Genomic DNA, 23,329 nt, shown 5'->3' on the forward strand with positions numbered 1-23,329 from the left:
AGAGATCCTCTCTTTATCATGTATTTATTTATTTATAATTTGTATAGCATCCATATCCAAATGGATTCGAAGCTGTGTGCAATAAAAACACATATACACATGTCACAAGATACTTAAAATAAAGGTCAGACAGAGCCTAGAAAAAGGAGAATAGACTGAGTTGTAGCATGTTCCTCTGCAGGAAAAGCAGCCAGGAAGAGGAGACAGCCAGAGGACGAACAGGGCAGCGGTCAGTTTTCTAGGGGGCACTCTCCCACTGCTGTTTTTGTCCATGGCAACCACGTGGGAAAACCTTTCATGTGGGCATGTACCCAAAGCAAAGGTCCCAAGCCCTCAGGCAGAGCAGTGCAGGGTCTGGTGGTTAGGGGGATGATGCTGCCAAGTCCATGCGCATTGCTCCCGCTGTCCCCATCCCAGGAGAGGGCAGGGGGTATGAACGGCTATCCTGAAATCAGCAGAGGGGACCGATCCACCTCTGTCTCCAAGAAACATATCAAATGAGACTCTTGAATGCCAAAATCAGTGTAAGCCAAAGGCAAAAGGTCTAGACCCAAGGGTCTTGGAATCAGCTCCATCTCACCGCTTCCTTTACACACAGTCTGTTCTTCACATGCATAAAATCCTCACCAAGGCTGGTTTCCAGGTCTGCACAAAAGACCATTGAGTGCCATCCAAGAAGTCCTCACTCTCTAAGAATCCTAATGGAGCAGCCCCACAGTGACCACACACAGGGCAGGCACAATGACCAAATGGAAAGCACAGAGGCCTGCCATCCAGTCCCAACTGGTGTCTGTAACCTCACTTTGTGCTCCCACACAATGAAGCATTATTTTGATATAGGACAGGATGCTGCTCTAAGAAATTTCAGAGAGAGCCCTTCTCTTCTCACACTCCACACCCCTGCCAACGTCCAGCTGCCACAACCAAAGCTGACCACAGCTAGAGCATTTGCTCACAGGCCATGCAGAGCGCAGGCAGCAGGTAAGTTCTAACAATTTGATACCTTCTGTGGCACAGACACACTCACCACAGTTGACCATGGCTGCAGTTTGGTCTTTTTATAATGGGTGATGCGAATGGGTTGAGGGTCTCACTTAAAGGACCTTGAATCTTCTGCTAGTAATATCCAGAGGCAAATATGTTTATTAGAGAGGAAAAAAACAAAATAATAGTAATAATGGCTAACTAGGAAAATGCATAGAGTACTGACCAGAGATGAAAGTATAAAGACATAACATTAGAAGCTGCAGCATTGGGCAAGTTCTCACTAATTTAATTCATTCCTGCTTGGTTGAAGGAATTGCTCCTCTCTTTTGAGGTTGGCACAGCTGAAGCCACCTGAGAGGTTAGAAGTGCTCTAGGACAATGAGATCTCTGGGAAATGCAAAGATATAAGCATCACAGGCAGAAAGAAGAGTAACCTTTTGGCCCACTCATGCTTTTCCTAACTGTGGCTCTCCTGTGGCTGAAGAAATGAGTCACATGGGAATTGGCAGAGATGGGTTAGGTTGGACCACCCTCATCAGCAGTGTGGATTACCACTTGGTCCATTCATGCAACTCTGCCTGTCAACTCTCAAGGTCAAAGAGTTGGTAAGATAAGATCATACTGTCTCCATCAAGAGGGCTAGTTTTCAAGCCTTATGTGTTCAAGATATACCATATTTCTCTGGCAGGCTAAGCATTACAAGCAGTCCTAGTTTTCATAAGGAGATGAAAATGGAGAGAAGAAGTTATAATCTCAGGTGTCTGAGGAAATGACTCACTGAGCTATTTTTTTTTCCTCTGGGGACACGTCCCTGCTCCCTCCCCCATTATTCTAGGTAATTAGGTATTGGCTCTTACTATATTTGGTATACTAATGGTTTCTCCTAATATCCCCTCCCACCCTAACCGCTAGTTGAGTTCAAACACCTTGACATGTCTCCATAACTTCAGTCTTTCTATCCACCCAGCCTGAGAAAGAGGGTTGCCTTCCCACCATTCTCTGTCATGATCTACAGTAATAGGTTCAAGAGGGCGGAAACTTGGTTCCAGCCTCCTTAATGCTTTGACTCACCCTCGTAAAAAGTTATTGGTGTCAGCGCTGGTCTAGCAATTGCCTCTCCCCCCACGCCCCGGCCTCTATAATTTCACTTCCCCCTGCTGCACCATACAATAAACTCTAATGAGCTCTCACATTCCTGCACCAAGTGTCCACCACCACCAAGCCAAACAAGGGGAGAAAAATCACTTCCTGCACAAAATCTGCATGGCCATGAAGTTCTAAGCAACTTAACCAACATCAGAAGTAAGACGTGCTTCACAGGAATGGGAATCCAGTAAGTGTAGGGAGGAGAGACAACATGGTCTATGCTCACAATCAGCACCAGTCGACCAAAAAAAAGGCGGAGAGGGGAGAAAAGGAGAGGAAAAAAACAAAAAGAACCTGAGAACCCAGGTTGAAAAATAACTTTTCAATATTTTGTCCTAGGATTTGTTATATATTTCAATATGTAATAAGAATCATAATATCTGTGACCTATTCACACTGTTATAGTTAATTTCATCAGAAAGTGAACCAAGATTCCTAAGCCCCCTACCAAGAGCTAGCCCCAGTTAATTATCTTACATTATCTAAGAGTGATGCAGATTTAGAATGATTTCTCTCCCCTATCCCATACACATTTTCTAAATCAGCGGTTCTCAACCTTTCTAATGCCATGACCCCTTAATACAGTTCCTCATGTTGTGGTGACCCCCAACCATAAAATTATTTTTGTTGCTACTCTATAACTGTAATTTTGCTACTGCTATGAATCGTAATGTAAATATCTTTTTGTTTTCCGATGGTCTTAGGCGACCCCTGTGAAAGGGTCGTTCGACCCTCAAAGGGGTCACGACTCACAGGTTGAGAACTGCTGTAAATAGTTCCATCAAATATGTATATACCATAAACATACATGGACACAGATGCACCTTCATTTTCCTTTTTTATCTCCTTGTCCCTTTTCTTAGTTCACATTCAGTTGATTTCAGTTTAGAATATGCAAAAGGCCACGGGAGTGACATGGAATCAGTCCTGAAACTACTGTGTAACCACTGTAGTAATTGTCCTGCAGGGGACCCCATGTTTCTTGCATGAAGCAGGAAGACAGGGCTGGGGTACTGCCTGACCTGCAGCTCCCTGTGGAGGTCATGCTTTTCCTCCTTGGGCCTCGTGGGCCACAGTGACCCCATGAGCACTCGCTATAATTCTCCCCCTCTAGGGGCCACTGCAAGAACAAAGAGCCCACAAAAAAAGGCAAGGGAGGCAGAATACCAGTGTCAGAGAACAGAGTTGGTCAGGGCTGATTTCCAGAAGTAAAACTACCAGATGAGTTCTTGGGGAACCTCAAACGGTGTCAGGACAGTTAAATTTTAAGACGATAAATAATAATTACTGAGAGGCCTTTTACAAAATATTGTTTTATCAACTCTCACATACTTGTTCTTTTCTTCCTTGTGTGTCTCCCAGTGGTAATAGCTGAAAAAACGCTTAGAACATTCTTCAAGGGTTTTCATACTTCCAAAGGGATAACTGGGGACAGAGCAAATCCAGGTAAGAGTATCCCATATACCCCAGACAAGGAAGAAGAGCATTCTGGGTAGAAGAACTAGTGATGGTGCTATAGAAGGGTGGATGAGGTAAGCCAGGACTCTTATCTCATGGATCACGCAGTATGTGAGGACGCGGGCTCAGAAAGCTAAGAAACTTACCCATGGGCACACAGCAACTAATTGGGAGAACCAGGGCATGACCACATGTTTTCTGATTTCATCTGCAATGCTGGCTGACTATATTAAACTCCACCTTCCTAAATTGGCCTCCCAGCCTGTAATATATGCTCTGATTAATCCTTCATTCACCTGGCCACTAGGTTCATCACAGAAAGTCACATTCCTCTAGACATCACCCATTTCAAATTTCAATGGCTCCAAAACCAATTACTCAGAGTTGAGATTCTCAGGTGTTTCCCCATGCCACTCACTGTACACCTGATGAGTGATGTTCATGCATTTGGCATGGGGTCTCGTGTCTACCAATAAGCCTTGAGCTCTAAGGCCCTTTCATACCATTCAATGATTGCATTTGAATGCAAGGGAATGAGAGGGAAACTGCTTACCCAAGTAACCAGTTAACTGCTTTGATAGGAAGTCAAGCCATATATATATGTATGTATATGTATATATACACTCTCCATCTGCTAAAGCCCTTGCCTTAAGTACTTCTGAAAACCTCCCTAGTATCTCACAGCATCTGAGTTGTTCCTCGTGCCTCCGCCTTTTCAGCGATCGTATTAGGCACAGTACTTCTCTCCTGGCTGCCCTATACTAGTGAGGAGGTGTATGGCAAAGCATTTCCTCTACTCCAGGTGGCATTGTGTTAGAGGAGCCCAAAGGCAATGTACTTTGAGCCCCAATGTGTCACATGTACTTGTAGCCTTCTGTCATATCAGGGCTCAGATATGCATCAGGAGCGGGATCAGGAGCAGATTCTGGGAACAGCCCCCATCAGAACATAGGCTCCTTTCTGAGGCTGAAGGCGTTAGCACTGGCTCACACTCTGCATTATTTTATTCATTATCCCTTAGACCAATGCCCTTCAACCCCATGCAGATGTGTGGTATGCATCTGGCTCTGCATGTTACTGTCCCACCCATTGACTGAGCTGGCCCAGTCATGCAGTAATCCCAGCGATGGACAGGAAAAGACGTCACGGTGCAGTAAGATCCCTATCACACATGATGAGTATAAAGGTAGCAACTCTAATTGACACAAAACACATGTAAGTCAAACAAAACCTCTCATAGTTATTTTTCCCCAGAATCAAATTACTCTGACACACCTCACAATGGATTATGACAGATCAGCCTGTTATGATACTACGAATAAAAGTGGCTGGCCCATAGGAGAGAAGCAAAACTGTCACTTAGCAACACACATTCCAAACTGGACGCCCAGGATCATTTTCCACTCCTTTTTGTTTAGTGGCTACACTTCAGTCCCATGGCTGGGGTGTTGAGGTTAGGGGTCTCACCACTCAGACACCATTTATCATAGCATTCTCAAAGCCTAAAAACCCCCTCAACTCCATTCTCACCCAGTGACTGCCAAATATTAACCACCATTTAATACCCAATCATGCTTCCACCAGGAAGCCTTCCCTGATGACACCAGTCCACAGTCTTCATCTCAACATTAGAAACCTGGAAGCATACAGTACAATTTGGGCACACAGAGATTGCAAAGAATGGCATGCAATATGCATCACTTGGTTGATTAAAATGGTATGAATAGAGCAATTAGACAGTTATGTTTGGCTGAGTCATTTTATCACTTAGACTCCAGAGTTAAATTTCATAATTTTGCTTCTTCTTTGTTAAATTTCCCTTCTACATTAAGCAGTACAAAATAAAATTTTCCAATCGTATTTGTGAAAAAATACTATATTGAAAGCATTTGAACATTTTATGCATTCATGTATCTATCTGTAAGTGCTTTCATAGACTCAATATACATTTTTTTCAATACAGGAAACATTTATAGTTACAAAGTAAAAGCTGATATGATAATCCCAGAGTACATAAAGCTGCATATCTCTATCTATTTATCTATCTACTATCTATCTATCTATCTATCTATCTATCTATCTATCTAGAAATCTAGTAGATTCATAGCTGGAAATACTACCCAGCCATGCTCTGCAGTAAAGAGAAGAAACGGAATGTTCTGTAAGGTAACCAGGTTGCCCGAAAGCTGAGCAGATTCTCTGCAATTCCCATTTCCATAGAAATTTATAATGCCCTATGAATCCCAATGGTGAGATAGCCACCACCTCCTCCATATACTTCACACTGGAGTTGCTTTTGTGTCTTTCTTTGGGGAGAGGTAAATTTGAGGGTAGTAGCCGCTATTTACAGTGAAAGGCTGTTATAGCGTTTTTCAAGGAACCAAGATAAGAAAATGTTATAAGTGGGGGAAGTGGTGAAGGCAAGAAACATTGTACCATTAGGAGCTTCTCAAGGGCTTTCAGAATTGAATGACTTTCTTGTGGGATAAAAAAAATAGATGTGGGATGAAAGGTAATGAGATTTCCTTGTACCTTTTTGACTGAAAGAGTAAAGGTAGTCAGAAGGACTGTGATTTGTTCCAGAGGAATACATCATCACTTTCACATACTTATTGAGATATGACGTCATTCTGGGTCCCACTCATGCTGCTCTGAACCCCACACTGCCTGGTCTGAGCTCCAGGTCAACATAAAAACCATTTTGCAGAGTCCCAGCCCATCCCCAGGATTCTGCTGCCTCCAAGTGGGCTGTGTTCTTAACCATGCACATTCTTAGGGATGGATTCCATCAGAATCATCTAGTCCATTGTTTTGCATTCTTCAAGTATCCATCAACATTTATTGAGGGTTTACTATGAGCAAAGCAGAGTGCAGACCTAAGGATGACTGTAACATATTGAGAGTTTATAAACAAGCTGGGTTGATCCTATCCTTATGAAAGTGCTATTTTGGCTGAAAGGAAAAAGAGAGAAGAGAGAAGGGAGGGGAAAGCAGGAAACAGGAAGTGGGGGGGGGGAGATTTGACTACTAATCATGAGAAATCACTTAACCTGAGGTGCACCCTAACAGGATGAGAGGATTCCTGGAAGAGGCAGAAGAGGTTAGGCTTGTAAGAAGATCACTGAAATGGCCTGGACCTTGCCTGACCGTCTGACAGGTCAGCTCAAGCAACATTCCCCAAACTGTGGTCTGTAGTACATTTTTTTGTGAATTATGAAGATGTTACCAAAAAGAGGGGAAGGGAAGGTGAACTATAAATCAAAAAAGTTTGGGAAAAACAGAATTCATCAGATATTTTTTAAGGCAGGGCCAGGTGGTCTTTTAATAGGCTACATTCATTGTGAACATGCAGACAGGGGTGCAAGAAATAGTATTCCCCAAATTTATTTAGTGGGGAAAAAAAGTTTTTTTAATTGAAGTACTTCACAAGACTAGTGTTCAATAAGCCACATTGTGGGAAATGTGGCTAGTACGTATTAAGTGACATGCCAGAATTGACAAGGTAGAAAAGTTATTCACCTTGGGCCTTCTCTTTCAATGCAAAGGAATCAACTCTTGGCTCAACTCTAAATCCAAGACTTCTCAGACATACCCCCATCTTTGCCTCTTGATGTGAACTTTGGCTTCTAATGTAAAACAACAAAAACCTTGTTTCTGCTGACCATTGACACCTTCGGTTGAAGCAAAAGGGTAAGAGTCTGACACTTGTAACATTTTGAGGCCTTCACAGGGCACTGCCTACTATTTAACCTTTTGGGGACAGGCAGGAGTTGCTGCCCCTAGGCACTAATATAACTAGGGAAATATCTGTTCCCAACATCATCAGGGTAATAAGAAAATCCACTGCAGATTAGTTCTTTTAATTCAAGGTACCATCAGACTGAAATGCTGCACAATTCCTGGGCTGCCTCCAAAGTGACTGGAGGCAATTTTCATTCTATTTTAAATTTTGTCTTTTCTACCAACAGCACAGGACAGCCCTCCCCACTCCATTATCATGGATGGTGTCGCTTTGTGACTTTGATTTCCAAGTTAGCTTTTTAAGGCATCGTGTTCACGCAAGTGGACTCAAGGCCCTCAGAACTAGGTCAGGCATTTGCTTGAGGTCATTGCAAGGCTACAAAATAGAGCATGCTTAATTCTGTTATTTCTGAAGATTTTTTTTTTCTTCTCTCTCATGTGCATAGAAGACAATCAGTACTTAATTAAATTTTGGAACAGTTCCTGAAAATTTCAGACTGTCAAAGATGCATGTGACCTCCTTTCACCCGTGTCACCCAAGAGAGGTTTAAGCAAAAGCACGTGAAAGGAACGAAGTGAGCTTGTCGACCAAAGACACCAGAAACTACGTCAACTGTTGCACCTCTATTTTAAACACCAATGCTTAAAGTGTTCCAGCAAGAAAATCCTTAGTACACAGAATTCATAGATGGAATGACCTAGTCATGATTTCAATCTTTTCATTTTAGATGAAGATCACAGTGGCTTAATTGAGATAACTGACAATGCAGTGATATCTCAATAAATATTCAGGTTAGTACCCAATTTAGCAGGAGCATTAACTCACATTAGATGGTGAGTAGACTGTGGTGGCCAGGTCCTGCTCTCTAAGATGAGGCACTCAATTCCCTGGAAGTTGGGTGTGTGGTAAGTGACAATTAGGAATCCCGTCTAAGAGTCCTTGACTGAAGACAGCCACCTCATCAAGGTCAGGCCCTATTCCTGAAGCAGCCCACATCCAATCTGGGTTATAAAGAGCCTGCTCCTCAATCCAACTGAGAGGCAACTGTGCAGGACCGTTCCAGCTGCAGAGCATGCCAATGGATCAGGCACAGCCTCTGTTGTCACTGCATCGCAGTCCTGTTGTGCCTTTGGACCAACTCTGCTCCCCACACTCCTCATAGGACCTAGAACATTCCCCAATCAACTTCTTTCATGCTACTCTCCATCTCGGTCTGCTTCCAGGAGGATATCAGCTGTAACAGAATTTAGAGTCCCAGAGTATCTGTGCTGTCGCTCGGCCAGAATTGCAGACAGCCTATAGTGCACAACAGGATGGGCTTTTTTTTTTTTTTTAATTTTGTTAAAGTTTCCTTATGGTAGAATTTGTGAAGGAAGACCAAATATAGTGTAAATGATTTAAAAGATGTAGAGAAACAATTCCCTGGCCAGAGCTGTCAGTTCAGTAGAATTCTCTCATTCTAACCTCCCTGGATGGCAAGACGGGAAATTGAATAGAAGACAATGTCTCATATGGAAAGATTCTTTTCAGTGAATAAGAAGGCATTTATCAAACTGAGTCATGTCAACATTCAACCATGGACTGCAGCCACCTTATTAAGAAAGGGGCGAGGATAATTTTTAACCTGTCCAGGATATCTTATGAATTGATTTCATGTGACTTACTGTGGGTTTTATTTCTCAAAAATTACAAGATGTCTCTGTGTCTGCAGACACTCACTATTTTTGTTTTGTGACTTTGTCCCCAATCCTGCCCTACTCCATCTCCACATTGAAACATTCATAGACCCTGGCCAATATTGTTTCATTGTATTTTCACGCTGTTACCGTGTCTCCATAAACTCACACTGGTTATGTCACTAGGTCCTGAACCAAGCAACTAAATAGAGCATCCTCTTCTGGTGGAAGGAGTCAGTCAAGAAGCTCAAACCTACATTGTGAGGATGCTGCTGGGCACAGAACCCCAATAATGGCAGCCACATGCTTGGAAGGGATACTTTCCCTGTGCGCCAAGAATTGATGGATAGTTTTTTTTGTTTGTTTTTTGTTTTTTTAGTTTCAGGTGTACAAAACAATGTAATAGGTAGACATTTCCACCCCTCACAAAGCGATAACCCTCCTCCCCCAATCTACTGCCCCTCTGACAGCATATCTCTATGTAACAATTCCATTGACTCTATTCCCTATACTGTACTCCACATCATATACATACATATATAGATATAGATATAGATTTAATTATAGTTGACATTCAATATTATTCAGCTTCAGGTGTACAGTGCAGTGGTCAGGGTTCTACACAGTCCATGAAGTGGTCTCCCTAATAAGACAAGTGAAATCTCACTTATATGTGGATAGTCTTCTTCCACAGAGGAAATATCTATTTCTGCCTGAGGTAGCAGTATCAATGAGGGGCTTTCCAAATGAAGCCTCTCTTCCTTTGGTGATTTCTTAAACTTATTTTTATGCAATTAATATCCGAATGATTTTTTGGTAATTTAAAAGAGCATATATAGTTATAGCTATGGTTATTAAGCAAAAATTAAGTATATAGCATAGTATCCCTGCCTTCACACTCCAATCCCATTTCCCTCACCAAAGGTAACCACAGTTATCAGCTTGGCACATATCTTTTAAGGCTTTTTCTATGTATTTGTATACATAGGATTGATTTTTGTCTTTCTTTAACATGAATAAGAATCAGACTATATGAACTGTTCTGCTTTTTTTAAAAAAGCAAAACAAAACAAAATGCTTTGGTCATCTTTCATGTCTTCTGGTATCTCCCACTGGATAAAACCAATTTATGGTTTTACTTCTTTCTTATTACCAGCAATATGGAAATGAACATTCTTGCTCATCTTTTTTGCACACACTAGTAAGCATTTTCCCCATAAGGTATAAACTTAAAAAAAATAGGAATTACTGAGATAGAAGGTACACAAATGTTACATTTTGATAAATATTACCAAATGGTCATGCAAATATTTCATGTCAATTTAATAGGGTCTGATTTTATCACATCCTTCTCCTGCTATTTGCAAAGACTACTTATATTACTATATTATTTTACCCGTTTAATCTGTTAATACATTTCATTAATATATTTCCAAACATTGCATATCCTTATGTTCTCAGAATAAACTCTAGCAGGTGAGGATATATGATTCTTTTAAGTGCTGCTGATTTTATTTATTTATTTTTTTTGCTGTCTTTTTATTTAGAGTATTTACTTCTGTAGTAAAAAGCAATGTTGGCTTATAATTTTATTCATGTGCATCATGCTTGCAAGCTTGCTAAAGTTTTTGGTAGAATACACTCTAAAACTTTCTGAATCCACTTTTTTTGATAGAACCAAAACTTTGACACATTTTTCAGTTATTTTATTGTTATTGGTCTAATAAAATTTTCTAATTTTGATTTGGTCAGTTTTATTGGGTCAATTCTAGAAAATCATTTATTTCATCTAAATTTTCAAATTTATAGAATATGAATATATATATATATATATATATATATATATATATATATATATATATATATATATATATAATCTCCTTTCACAACTTCCAAAATCCCCTTCACATCTGTCAATTGTTGCTGAGGCAAATGAGAAAATTTACTTGTTTCAGTTTTTAATTTATAAGTGAAGAGAACATTTATCTATCCTTCTTTTGGTTAATTTTTATTTTTCTGAGAATTTGGACTAGTGATTTCTATGACTTAGAATTTATTTTGAGATCTAGCCCTTCTATTGTATGGACACTTAAATGAACCATGCATTCTTGTTTTTCCTGTTTGTTTTTTTTTATTTTGCCTTTTGTTGAAATGATAACATTTTTTTGCTCCATTTTTAAATTTATATTAATGGTTTCAAAGTTATAAGTCCTATTCCTAAAGGTTACCATCAAACATTTAAGCCACATTTTAAAACTATTGATTTTTCTATTAAAATCTAGAATTTGGGGCCAGCCGAGTGGCTCAGTTGGTTAAGAGCTCACTCAAGAGTTTGAGCTCTGAGCAACAGCAGTTCGAGTCCAGCCCAAACTGAGCAGCCGCTGAGCTGCCAACAGGTAGCAGGATGGCTCAGCTTAAAAAAAAAATATATCTAGAATTAATCACCATTAATATACTTCCATGCACCAAGACAAAATCATCTTGGCAGGATTTTTTTTTCCTCATTTTATTTTCAGAAGCCAGCACTTCCTCTCCCCTTCCCGTTACTTCATGGCCCAACATACTGTGATCTTATTTGTTAGTATATAAGTCAACAGCTACTTCAATGTATGCTGGGGTTTTTTCTACATATTATTTCTCATAATCCTCATTGTCTTTTTTCCTCTTTAGATTTCTTGGTTTTGTTGATTGTACACGTGAGTCAGTCATACAACGCATGTCTGTAGGTTATCTGAAAAGTTTGTATTTTGCTTTCCTGATTAAATGTTGGTTTGCTCAGATACACTTAAACCTTGAAAATAATGTTCATTGTCCTCTATTATCAGTGTGGCAAGTGAGAAGTCTGATGCCAATCTGTTTTACATATAGGTTTCTTCTTTTCTCCTCCCTGCCACCCCAGAAGCTTTTAGAACTTTTATATCTTAAACACTTAGAATTTTTTCCAATATGTTTCACCAGGCTCTGACAAGATGCAGGTTTTAACTAATTAAGTCTGCTTGGCACATAATGAATCCTTTCAAAAAGAAAACATTCTTTCTTCAGCTCATAAAAATTTGTTCGTTTTTATTTTTCCCTGATTTTCCTTCTATAAGTGCCATTGATTATATATTAAGCTTCTTCGATTTCTCCTCTATTATTCTTAGTTTTTTCTCATAATTTATACCTCTTTATCTTTTTTTTTTCCTTTGGCTTCCTGTCCAAGGAAATATAGGCAGATTTCTCTTTTAGATTATTAATTCACATGTTTCTAGTCAATTATTCAGCCTTTTCTGTGTAATTTCAGAAATTATATATTTAATTTCTAAGAACACTTTCTTATTCTCTGGTTTCTTATTTTTGATAATAGCCTGTCTTTATATTATGGATGCAATGTCCTCTTAAATCATCCTGAAGGTATTAATTAGTATATTTAATGCTCTCTTCTATTCCATGCACTATTGATGTTCCCTCTGCGATCAGCTCTTCTGTTTTTTTCTTTGTAGTTATTTACTTAATTTTGTAAAAACACATCTGCAGATCCTTGATATGCAGTTATGAATAAGGGACCACACTGATTCATTTAAGTAAGTGGCATTGGTTTCCTTTGTGTTGTATAGGTGTGTAGCTTCAATACTTCCCTCCCTGTATGGGAGAGCTGGTTGTGAGCCTAAGTACACGAGTATAGTCGCATAGGAAGCTCAACTCTCACTTTGGTATAGGGACATAACAGCCTAATTAGCCTCCAGACGTGTACCACCGTGTTTTTCAAAGGGAGTACCATGGAGCTCCCCCATGAAAATCCACTTTAGTAATGATAAGAATGCATGTTACCCAGCTCAACTCCAGACTTTTTCCATCAGAATCTCTGGGCATAAGGCCTGGGAATCTGCATTATTTACCAAGGCAGCAGTTTTACCTGATGCACAATTCAGCCCGAGAAGTACTGTATTAACAGCTAACCAATAAGTGATCATGGGTGCTGATATGATTCTAAATAAATGCAAATCTAGATACTGAATCCAGGAGTGTGTACTCATATGTATATACCTAAGTATACAAGTTCTTTTAAATCAGCAAAACAAAATCTTAAAATTTTAGAAATCATTGTAGAAAACATATGCATGGAAATGCATTTAATCCATGTAACTCCCATGAGGCATTTTTTTTAACTTTCATTTTATGAATGAGAAAACTGAGCCTCAGAGAGTTATATGTAATTAGGGTTATAGAGCCAGTAAGTGATAGATGTGGGAATCACATACATGAATTTTGACCTCATGGCACTCTGGCAGGTCGAATCATAGCCTCCAAAGATATCCAGGTCCTAATCCCTGAAACCTTTGAATGTTACCTTATATGACAAACTAAACTTTAGAAAGTGATTAAGTTTAGGATCTTGAAATGGTTAGTGTGTCCTAGATTATCCAGGTGGGCCCCAAATATAATCACAAGTGTCCTTATCAGAGGGCGGCAGAGAGAGAACTGACTACAGAGAAGAAGATGGCAAAGTAAGAACTGAAACAAGAGGTTGTGAAACCAAACTGATGACTTTGACAATGGAGGAGCAGACTCAAGCCAAGGAATGCAAGAAATACAGATCTAGGCAATAAAAAAGACAAGGAATCAGATTCTTCCCTAGAGCCCACAGAGGGAACATGTCTTGATTTTGGCCAAGTGAAACTGATTTTAGATTCTGACCTCCAGAAATGCAAAAGAATAACTTGTGTTATTTTTTTAAGTCACCGAGTTTGTGGTAATTTGTTACAGCAGCCCTAGTAAACTAAAGTGGGCCTTCATTAGGACTGTTCATTAATATTCCAGTTCTTTTCCCAAGTCTATGGTAAGAATGGACTTCTCTGTCTCACATTGAAGTTAGGAGTGACCATGTGACTGTCTCTGGCAAATAAAATGTGAGCATTAGAGATATGGATTAGATCTGAGTGACAGCTTTAAGAGTCAGTGCACAATTCATTACATTTCCTTTTCTCTGTTGTGGTCATCACAGACGCATGTGTCAAGAGGGAGCTCCCATCATCCTTGATCCCTGAGTGACAATGATGAGCAGAGCCTCCTGGCAAGCTATAGTGAACATATAACAGAAGTCCACCTTTGCTTTATAAAGCCTATGAGATTTGGGGATTTTTGTTACTGAAACATAATCAACCTGTCCTGACAAATACAGATTATAAAATGTGTGCTCATTCCACAGAACCAAGATGCCTCCTACAAGTACTCTACTAGTCTTCCATTATATTTCTAATATGTTAAGGTCATTTTAACTGAATCACCCATATTCTTAACAACTGCTATACGCTATGGAATTGTTGACTGAGTGGTTGAGGCAGGAATCCTAAGAAAAACTGAAACTGAACCCCAACTTCCTTCTTACACCTCCTGGTCCCACCATTCTCTTTTCACTAGAAGATTGTCTCTGTTTGCCACCATCATAGAAGTCCATCTCTTTCCCTATATAATGGGTGTGAGTGATGCCACTGTGGCCATGTTGTCATCAGATGAAAGGCAGGTCCGAAGCATCCATACATCAGTATTAGAGTCACATTCACTATCCAATCATGCATACAGACTGATACGTATGGGCTAGACCCCTTGACCTTCACCCACACAGCATCTGCTATCATAATTACCTGCTTGTTTCCCTTATCCTGAAGAGATTTGCTTTTCTCCTGGAACATCCCCAAAAGGCTATCCAAAAAGGCTATCATGGCACCCCCATTTCTCCCCTGACCTTCTCCTCTAGTCCTGAGCATGGCAGATTAGCTTTTATGGTGATCTGGTTTTCTTTAGTGGGATTAAGCAGGTAATATTCTAAAGATGACATTGCTTAGCTAACCTGCAAAGATAGTGCGACCCAGGCCTCCAGTGACAGGTACCATCTACAAAATGTACCTGCTTCGACACAAGGCTGTATCACTCTTACAGAGGGCTGTACTGTGCCACATGATGTGAAGATCTGTCTCTCCTGAAGCTATGATCTGAGACAACCTTAGGAGACCACAGAAAATGTCAAAAACAAGAAGCAACACGTTAGTAAAACCCTGCTTCAAATTAAAGCCCTGCCTTTACTGGTGCAGAGATCTGCTAAAAGCTATTATTTGAAATATCTGTAGATAGTTTTGATCTGTGAATAATTGCTATCTGCACATCTCAAATTCTTTACAGTTTTCTGTTAGACATATCTGCATGAGGCTATAAATAGTGAAGCAATGTCGCTCACTGTATAATACAGTCTCTCTGCTTTTACAACTCATCATGAACTTCTATGTAATTTATTTTTTATTGAAGAATTCCAATTAATGGCTTCCTGGTGATTTTAAAGCCTCAAATTATCAGTCTCTGAAAACAAAGCAGAGAACATAATTATCATAAACCGAGAATTTTTCATTTTGAAGCTTATCTGTTTGTGCTAAGTATCTTGTCTGTAAGTAATTAGTGCCTTTATTTTTTTTTCAGTAAAAATAATGACCATTCTATGCTACACATCCAAATTTTGTTAACTGCTAGATGTACTGTATGTATTATATTTGAAAATGGACCACCTTGGACTAGTTTTAAAGTATTTCATCAAATGATAATAGCAACAACAAAACACATCTGTTTGTCAGAATAAATTATGTGGCATGTATTTAAAAAACCTATTATATCCTTTTGCTTTCTTTCTAAGAATAAAAGCCTCACAAAAATATGTACTTGCCATTTATTACGAGGGCTGCATAACAAGAAAAGACCTGTTTTATCTTCCATTTATAATTCCTAACTGCTAATCAAATTGATCAGCCAATAGCTTGGTTGTAGAGGGTCTTTCATACAACCATTTCAAAATGTTTTACTAGAGATAAAACAAAATTCAATGAAATTAAACCAATTTGAATGACAATGTGAGTCAAACATTCCTTTAACTATTCTGAGAACTCAAGTTTCCCCCATATAAAAAAAAGGTGGTGGGGGCGGTTCTACTGATGAACCAGAAATTTCCACATTCTAAGAGAAAGTTGGTTGCTCAGGTCAAATACTGTCCAAAAGGTGGTTTTCCCCCTCAGGCTAGGAAAATAACTTGACCCAATGGTAGGAGTAATTTAGTTCCCCTTCAAAAACAACATTTTTTTCAATTTATAAAATTAACACATGCTCCTTAAATAAACTTGAAAAATAGACATACCTGATGTAAAGTGTCCATTTACCCACTTTACATGTGTAAAGTTTTCAGTTTCCCACACTTAATATTTTATTATACCTATTCAATGAAAAAACACACATGCACTCACACAGAGAGAGATTTTTAAAAAGGATGAATATATACACTTGTGTTTTGCTTATTTTACTTATTATTATGAGTACTTTCATAATATCCTTTCAAAATATGCTTTTAAATAGCTGCATATTTCATAACAGTGCTGTATATATCATAATTTAACTATTCCCTTATGTTGGACATTTATGTCATTTCTAAAGTTTTCTCTTTGATAAAATAATGGTGCAACAAACACGTATGTATGTAATTTTTTAATAAATCTCTTATTAGTTCCTTACCATAAAATCTTAAAGATTACTATCAAGTCATAGGTTTAAAAATTCTCTTTGTTCATCTTAAGAATCTGCTGCATAGAAAAACTGTGACAGTTCCTATTTGTATATCACTAAGTGAGCAAGCCCACATGATGACCGTGGTGAGTAATATAAGACCATTGCTTATGTTTATGCTGTCTTAATAATAAGATGTAGGATTTTATTATTCTTATTTGCATATCTTTGATAAGTCATAAGTTTAAATACACTTAGTACCATATTTTCTCTATATATCTATATTGAATTCCATACTTTTATTTATGTTTACTTTTCTCATATTATGAAAGGGGATTAAGATTTTTTTCTCATCCATTTGTAAGGGCTTATTCTATAGTAAGTATGCCTTTTGTCTTGCATAATTATTGCAAAAATTTTACCTCAATATGTCACTGGTCTTTCAATTTTGTTTGTTTTGACATATAGATATTGTTTTGACTTCTATGATTGTTTTTATACTTACAAAGTCTTTTCCCATTAAAGATAAGATAAATATCTACTTATGTGTTCTTCAATGAGTTTGTATTTTTTAATTTATCTCTTTAAACTCTTAATAATTTATTTTAGTACAAGGGAAGAGGTAATGTTCTAAGTTTATATTTTCAAATTATAACATGATTTTCCTAATTCCATTTATTGATCAACCATTTGCTTCTCTGGAGATTTGTGAAAGCATATTTATCACATCTTACATTCTCATAATTTTAAGCCTGGCTCATTGCTATCTACTCCACATATCTATCTGCTACACTATTTTGACTATTTCAGCTTAGTAGTATGTTTCACTGTCCCATAAAGAATTCTCATCTCTTTACTTTTTCTTTACAAAATATATTGTATATTTTTGACTGTGTAATTTATTTCCCAAATGAATTTTACATCACTTCATTACATTAAATGAAATAATTTCTTCCTTGAAAATGCACTAAATTAATAAAAATAATTTGGAAAAATTGACTTCTTCACAATAATTAGCCTTCCATCTGTGAACAAGTTATATTTTTACATTAATTGCTTAATGCCTCTCTGTAAAGTCGTATGGTTTAATTCATACAGTTGCCCCTTTTATCCTGTTCTCTATTGAATTTCCAGTGTCTAGTAAATTCTGAGCCCACAGAACTCATACAATCATTATTTGTTGACTGAAGTAACTCATTTTTAGGTTCAAGCCCTTATTCTTATTACCTAGCTCTGAGATCTGGGATGAGTGCCTTAACATCTCATATTCTAAGTTTCCTCAACTGTAAAATGGTGAAGCAACTGAATCGACCTAAAAAAATTATCATGAAAATTAATTGGGACCAACTCATCAACTTAAAACTGCAAGTTACACATCTTAAGCTCCAAGAACTATTAATGAATGCTATAGTTATCTGGAAGGTGTGTGTTAAAGGAAGAATCAATCAGACTGCAGCCAGAGACAGAAACAGGGGAAATGAGGAACTGATCATGATTCCCAAGTTTTGAGGCCAAATAGAAAATTTAAGAATAACAACTACTGATTGTGTCTTTGGACCCTGTAAGAACCAGAACTTGGCTTAGAAGCAAGCTCTACACACCTGGAGGATGGATGCAATGGTGGGAAAGAGTTTAATGTGACCAGAGCCCAGGATGATCCCGTCTATAGGGAGCTTTTCCTGTAAACACTAGAAGTAACACCAGATTGAATGGAAGGAACACAACAGAGAAGTATTTCTGGAAGAAAAGAATACATTAAACTCATCCTCACTTCAAATATAGACCATATTTACCCCATAAATAAAGTGGGAAATTAAGGAGATTATCCAAATAACTCATATTCTCTTCCAAAAACAGCCTACTTGGCCTGCAATGATTTGAATATACTTAGATATTTGAGCCCGAGTGCCGTCACTGGATAATAGTTTCCATTCTCCACTTCAGTGTTCATGTAGACCCAGCTATCATGCCTTAAAAAAGCCCAGGACTAACTTTAGCCACTGGTCCTGCTTTCAATAAAGCCTTGTTTTAATAGAAACACTGTGTCTCTCTTCCAAGTCCCCACCTTTTTTCGGCAGCTTGCCAGCTGAAGGCGAAAAGAGAATTCTAGCACATTGTCCCCAAATTCCAGGCAGATCACAAAAATAAACTGTCCCAGAATGTATTCCTTTTAAGAAAAATTGCTTATTCAAGGCTTGCTTTTCTTGTTTGCCTTCCTTCTTCCCTTTCCAAACACTTTTTCTTCTAACATCATGCTGTAAAGTTGCCATCTGTCTCAAACATACACATACACAAAAGGGAAATCCACTTACAATGAATACTGGAAAGAAGAAAAAGAAGTTGGTTACAAGTGGGTGTTCTGTACCATATGACTTTTCCAACCCCCAGTGGCCAAAATATGAATGACCTTCCACTCAGTTGTCTCCCAGTTTGGATATCAAGACAAGGGTAAAAATAAATGATGAACTCTATTTTTAAAAAATTTACATTTGTACCATAGTCCCAAGGGAACACTTGATTTTTATAATCCTGTGATGAAGGGATGGTCAGAATTTTATAAATAAGAAAGCCGAAACCCATAAAGGTTAATCACGACTGAAGATCCAGGTTGGCTGAGGTTGTTAAAGTGTGCACCTGCGTATTCCCTGCACCCGAATCACTGGGGACATGTGTTCAAATGCATCTCTTCGCAGCATAAATTGGATCATATCGTTCCCCTGCTAGAAACCACCCCACAGTTGCCCATTCAGTGAGAGAGAAATCCACACTCAGGTTTCACAGTCCTCACTACAGGCCATAGGACTTGTCCCTGTCCACCCACAGACCCCGTAGTGGCTCTTCTCATCCATTCTCTCTGCCTACCCTGCCCTTCTGCATGGCCCCCATTCATTGAAGGGTGTTCATGGTGTGAGGGGTCTTTGCATGAGCTGTTCCTTCTGCTTACAAGTTTCTTCCCTCCACTCTCCAAATATCAGGTTATTCCTTCATATTTGAATCTACAAAAAGCCATCTCTGTCCATACTGGCAACTGTAGTCCCACACAGCAACTTACCCATTGGTTTTATCTTATTTTTATCTTACTTATCAACCTTTTAACTTATTTACTTATGATATGTTTATTAGTTAGTTCCTGTATGTGTTCCCTCTCTCTCTCTCTCTCTCTCTCTCTCTCTCTCTCTCTCTCTCTCTCTCTCACACACACACACACACACACACACACACACACACACANACACACACACACATTTGACTCAAAGCTTCACTTCATGAAGGCAGTCATTTGTCTGTCATAAGACAACAAAGAACATTGCAAATCATGGAGTAACACTTAGAACTTATTGTCAATAAAATGCAGTTTACTTGGCACCATCTTAGGCCTATGGAGTCCCTATCTAGGAGCAGAGGCCTGGACATGTGAATTTTAAATAATTTTTAGATCATTTCAAAGCACTTTAAAGTCTCAAAAGTCCAGATAATGAGTACTTTGGCCATGGCTAGACAGACACACTTGACATCTAGTGGCATGCTCTCTACTGCACCAGGCAAACTCCAGTTTTAAAATGGCTGGTTTATTTCAAATGGCTGCTCTAGTAGGACAGTTGTTTAGAGATTCGCAGTGGGCTTTCACTGTGGATACAGATGAAGTGGTAACTGAAACTGCTTTTCCAAATTTCAATGCTCCATTTCTGTCTCCATTGTTGGCTTGTGCTTTGATAGGAAGCCTCAGAATTACTTGTGCAGATCAAGGCAGAGAACGTTCTACAAGGAGCTGGGTTTCATTCTCTGTTGACTCACTGACTGCTTATGGGACCTTGGGCAATTTTATTAATTCCTCTGGATCACATTTTCCCCATCTGCAAAATGAGGGTGTTGGGTTAGATTATCTTTGCAGTCCCTTTGCGCTCAAATATTTTGTGGTGCCGAGTCATTCCAATTAACTCAAAAAGAGCCCTTGCCATTGGATTCAGTGTTGTGAAAGGGCTCTGAACAGCCCAGCATTCATGCCATGTGGCCCAGGCCAACCACAATCACCCAACCTCTGTCTAATGCTTAACATCTTGTCTTATGTCAGAAAGACAAGAAAATATCCTATTCACATTGGAAAAAAAAATGCATTTGTGCTGACTCCATCTGATTCCACTTAGATGTCACTAAGGGATGTTTTGGTTGGGCACCTGGTAGGATACACAATTGTTCTGTTTGTTAGAAAATTCTAACATCTGTCAATGACACAAATAGAATGTTCCCCTGCCCTTCGTCTTACACACACACACACACACACACACACACACACACACACACACACACAGGGAAAACATACTAATAGGAATCTCCAATTGTTCTTCTGAGGGACTCTAAAGCCAGAGAGTCAAGTTTCATGTTTTAACTTGAAAGTAAGGGTGGAATAAAATCATCCTGATGTTTCTAAAGGAAAAGGAGCGCTGTCTCTATTTGTCAGAACTGGCACTAGGCCATCATGATATTCACAGCCAGGAAGTTCTTTAAAATAGAAGCCAATTGGTGTACAATTGATGGAGGAGTGTTTGGGGGCAAGACGAGAGAGTGGCAGGGTGCTCATGGGAGGTGGGAGAGGAGCCTGATGAATGAGTCAAGGTATGGCTGGGCTATCACACTCAGGAAGCAGGCAGGATAGATAATATTGATTATGTATGCCAATGGGAAGAGGCTGGGGAAAAATAGAGGCGTCAACTCAACACTGTGACAGAGTTTTCCTTAACTGAGCTTTTAGAAATTTGGTTCTCAATCTCTTTGGTCTTCAGTAATTACAACACATTCTACCCATAGTACATAAGGCTCCTCTAATTTAGAAGGAAAACATATCACCTGATGAATTACAAATCCATTCCTTTTTCAGTGTCACTCTATATTTAAATTTTAGATGAGTTATATGTATGATTGTAAACATAAGATGCATGAGGTGTGAGTATAAACACACTACCTGATTTCTTAAGCCTTACACACAAATCAGTCTCTTTAAGTCTCACTTTGCACGTAAATGATAATCAATGAAACCATATTTCCATGTTAAAAAATATGAATTAACAAGTGTTTGATATAGGCGCTTCTGTTTATCTTTTGATGTCTCAGGATCCTAGCTAGGAGAAAGAGAGGGGAACTTGCCATAAATCTGATGTGGCCACGCTACCTAATGAGGACCAGCAGGTCTTATTTGTTCAATAAACAGGCAGTAGAGCTGGGGAACAGACCTGTATCTCACCTTCCCCAACCTACAAATGTGTTCTTTCTCATAAAACATTACCCAGTTGTTGACAGTTAGCTACAACATAGATACAGGGTTCCATTAAGACTTTGTGTACTTTTCAATTTCAACAACTCACATTGTAGATGTGATCAAAAGAGTCTGTAAATGCCATTTAAAAGGCTGACAGCATTATACCACAGTGCAAAATGTTATCCAAGGAGAAATGACTACTAAAGATTAGAAAGGGAATTATTATGCCCAATGGCTAGCAGCATTTTTGTAACCTGCCTCAGCTAAAATGAGGAAATCCATTGCTCATTACCAGAAAATAGGAGGTCCCCCCACTCCATCAGTCCTATAGGGTAAACTAATCTTTAAAATGCAAAAGTTAAAAACTGCACAGGATCTCAGAGTTTCTTTGCAGAATATCTTAGTCAAGGCCTTTTAAGAAATTGTCCCACAAAGTTGCCCTCTGTAGAAGCTACATGTTATCAATGTTGTGATAACAGACCTCTCTAATTCACTGGGTCTTCTTAAAAACCACATCTTTAGGTGGAAAGGGGATCATCCAAGGAGCCAGCAGGCTCTAATTTCTGACAGTTGTTCTTTGTGATTTAGCAATGTCAAGGGGGGAGGGGAGGTAAGAGAAGATGGGAAGTAAACAGATCCAGAGTTTTCTAAGAAGACAATCTAAACAAGGCTCTAAGAAAAATCACTGAAAATGTCAGCCCAGCCAACAGAGAAAGGTTCAGAGAGCAGCCAAGGCATGGCATATGCTTTTTCATCTATTCAATCTGACCCTGGGCCCACTGCCATAATCTTTTTTAAGGTTAGTGGTGGGAAGGCTGCCGCCTGAATGTTTGCAGAGGTCTCCTAACATCCTCTGCTAAGGAACCTTAAACCTCAGGTACTATTTCGGAGGAAATGGACAGCACAAAACACAGACAGAAAATTAGCCGCAGCAGACCCTAGATCTAAATAAGTTCCACCGGCCTTTCTGAAATCATTTAAGGCTGGGGTTGTTGGGGTCAGTGGAGGGGGTGAATAGGGCATATGTGTGTGTGTGTGTGTGTGTGTGTGTGTGTGTGTGTTTCCTCCACTTGGACCTTTGCCCAAATATTTTAATAGGTACAGCACAGAGAGAAGGAAGAAGGGGGTAAAAATGTAAACTATTTAGCTAAGCAATTTAAAATTTTTTTGCAAAAAAAAAACTAATAATAAAAAGAAAGACTTTCACAAAATTGCAGCTATAGCAGGTCTGTGAGGGTAACTTAGTAAAATACTCAGCGGATGGCTGCAAACCTCTAATGGAAAGTTGTATAAGTGGCTGAGGCCAAAGTAGGCATTAATTACAATGAAAAATCAGTTTAGAGTAGGCCACAACTAAATTGGAAGCTGGTCCTCTAGGTAAAACAAAGAAAGTGAACAGCAGCCTCAGATTTGATTACATGGCAATACAAGAAAAATGTGCTGTATGTTGTCTATTATTAAAGCTGCTTTGGGGCCCTGTGTTGGGTGCCTCAGGGATTTTAATAAAAAATTAGTAATAGGTCTGCTGCCCTGGCTCACTGTGGCTTT

At 38.9% G+C, this 23,329-nt stretch overlaps 1 pseudogene; it reads left to right on the forward strand.

Moving 5' to 3' along the window:
* The window catches only part of LOC109379350 (ubiquitin thioesterase OTUB1-like), a 108,170-nt pseudogene extending 104,541 nt beyond the window's left edge, over positions 1–3,629 (forward strand).
* Positions 3,630–23,329: the final 19,700 nt, after the last annotated feature.

The sequence above is a fragment of the Hipposideros armiger genome, unplaced genomic scaffold, assembly GCF_001890085.2.
Source record: "Hipposideros armiger isolate ML-2016 unplaced genomic scaffold, ASM189008v1 scaffold_2, whole genome shotgun sequence".
NCBI lineage: Eukaryota > Metazoa > Chordata > Mammalia > Chiroptera > Hipposideridae > Hipposideros > Hipposideros armiger.